The 2,500-nt window shown below is 33.4% G+C and overlaps 1 protein-coding gene across 10 annotated transcripts in view; it reads right to left on the bottom strand.

Moving 5' to 3' along the window:
* Positions 1–2,500, bottom strand: part of LOC135093246 (tyrosine-protein kinase CSK-like) — an 80,370-nt gene that overhangs the window by 69,614 nt on the left and 8,256 nt on the right. For 2 of the 10 annotated variants that reach the window (XM_063992292.1, XM_063992288.1), the window contains exon 2: positions 2,204–2,216. The exons of 4 other annotated variants lie outside the window; for them this stretch is intronic. The gene's annotated coding sequence lies outside the window, so the exon portion shown is untranslated. Of the gene's footprint in view, positions 1–1,021; positions 1,194–2,071; positions 2,217–2,500 lie in introns of those variants that run through there. 4 more of the 10 variants (XM_063992295.1, XM_063992291.1, XM_063992287.1 and 1 more) reach the window with 3 other exon arrangements.

Below are 2,500 nucleotides of genomic sequence, written 5' to 3'. Positions count from 1 at the left end.
CGGACCAGTTCTAAATATACACACACACACACACACACACACACACTTCTATATCAATAATAAATACGACACACTATCTATATAAACAATAATGACAAGGTAACTACTATTACAATTTACTCTTCGTCACAATCACACGTTCATTTGTCTATTTATTTTTCTTTATGTGTTATGCATCATTCTTCATCACAATCTCCACGTTTTTTTATTATTTAATTTCCCATCTATTTACTATTTGCATTAATTCTCACGATACATAAATAAAAATAACAAGGATTCAATATTTTGCTTCACTTTGTCCACCATTACATTCACTATATCTATTATTATTAATCTTTTTTATTTTGAATTCATTCTTACTATAATGACTACAATTACAAGTAAAAATAGCTAAGGATTCACTACTTCAACCTTGCCTCACTTTGTTTTATTATGGTTCACCTGTTTATTTCTTATTCAGGGATGTTCTTTCGTCACTTTCAACATTATTACACACAAGTCACATATCTGTTGTAAGAGATGAGTAAGGAAATATGCAATGGAAAAGTTTACATATTTCGGTTTGCTTCTATTTTATTTGTTTATTTAGTTTAATTTGTGCTGCTCTTGGCCAGACTTCCCTCCAATTATAAACAAACAAATAAATAAATAGATAAAATAAAATAAATCCAATGCAAAGATGTTGAAAGGTACTAAGCTTACCTATTTAAGTTTTTATTTTTTTTTTCTCATGGCCAGAAACCCTCACACACACACACACACACACACACACACACACACACACACGAAATAAAAAAAATGAACAAATAAATGAAAACCTTAAAGGAACGCATAAGATAACAATGGAGAAGCTTATCTATTTCAATACGACCTTTTTTTTTTTCTTTATTTTCAGTTGTCCTTGTCTAGACCCACTTAAAAAAAAAAATAAATAAATAAAATAAATAAATAAGTAAGTAAAAAGATTAAAGGAACCCATGGAATAACAGTAAAACTCACCTACTACATAACATTAGCTTACAGAAATACACGGGGCGAATACTGGAGCAAGATAACCCAACTGCCATTTTCTTTACTTGTAGCCGGAACGCGGTGCACTGCTTCCCTCTTGAACATCACCCACGTACTTAGGTTTGGTTGCGTCCTGGCGGCGGTGATCGCTACAAGCACCGTCTTTCTAGGGGGTAGGGGGGCTGGTGGGTTCGGTACGATAAGGATTAGGCATGTTATTTGCATGGCTAGGCGCGATAACGAAAAAAAAATAAATAAATAATAATAATAATAATAAAAAAGAAAAAAATATATATCACGATAACCGATAAATCGATAACGATAATCTATAATCGATAAGTTGCAATAAATCCGATAACCAATAACCGATACATCGATAAATCAAAAACTCCAATACTAGTAATAACGGTATTGATATTTCAAATAAAAAAATAATATACCCAATTTATTGTTATCTTTATCTTAGAAAAAAAATAAAATCCAGTGTTTATCCTGTCTGTTTACTAATAAAGAGTACTGTTTTAAGCAAAATAACTACATCTGATTTTGAAAATTTATAACTTCAACATGCTCATGGAAAAAAAAAAAAAAAAAATGATTATCGCTGGTTTGGAAGCAAAGGTATTGGCGATACCGATGAATTGATATCGAGGGAAAATAATTATAATGATTGGATAACCGATAACCCGATGTCCTTATCACGATAACGCCCACCTATTTAGTGTTAGTTATCTGGTAGTAAAAATGACGTTTTCAGTAGTAGTAGTAGCAGACAATTTATTTCACTCGGCAGAATATGAAGAACACATCACCTGGGTGTTAGTGAATGAAATGTTACGTCTTTCAGATTTTTTTCTTTAGTTGTCATCAGTATCGCGGTACAAAATATTAACACGCACAAATAAGTAAATAAAAAAAAATAAAAGGGAAAAAAAAGGACAAAAAAATAAAAATAAAACAAGAGAAAATGATAACTCAATATAAAGATGAAAGGAAAAGAGAGGAGAAAAAATAAAGGAATAAAAAAAAATCCGTATTCTTAAACGCTTTGTTGGCTCACCAGGATTACTTTCAGATGCCACAGAGACGGTTAATCGGGTTGTTGAGAGTGTTTTCCCAATTGGTGATGCAGAATCCTTGTCAAGCCATCACTAGAATCGCCAAAACGCCATTGAAAACCACAGCAGCTTACACTAGGCTATAGTCTGCGAAAAGACGTAGAAACAGAATATTTGAGAATCCTGTACCCCCCTCCCGTCTCTCTCTCTCTCTCTCTCTCTCTCTCTCTCTCTCTCTCTCTCTCTCTCTCTCTCAATGCTCGCGTGCCAAGCAGTGTAAAGTAGATTCTGCCGCTTGAATCAAGGTCAACATTAGGTTAAACGGCCTTGGCTCTATTCACACACACACACACACACACACACACACACACACACACACACACACACACACACCAAACCTAACTGTATATTATGCCTTTTGAGAGTAATAA

Source organism: Scylla paramamosain, chromosome 42, assembly GCF_035594125.1.
Source record: "Scylla paramamosain isolate STU-SP2022 chromosome 42, ASM3559412v1, whole genome shotgun sequence".
In the NCBI taxonomy this organism is placed as follows: Eukaryota; Metazoa; Arthropoda; class Malacostraca; order Decapoda; family Portunidae; genus Scylla; species Scylla paramamosain.
This window is presented reverse-complemented; position numbering and strand designations above follow the sequence as displayed.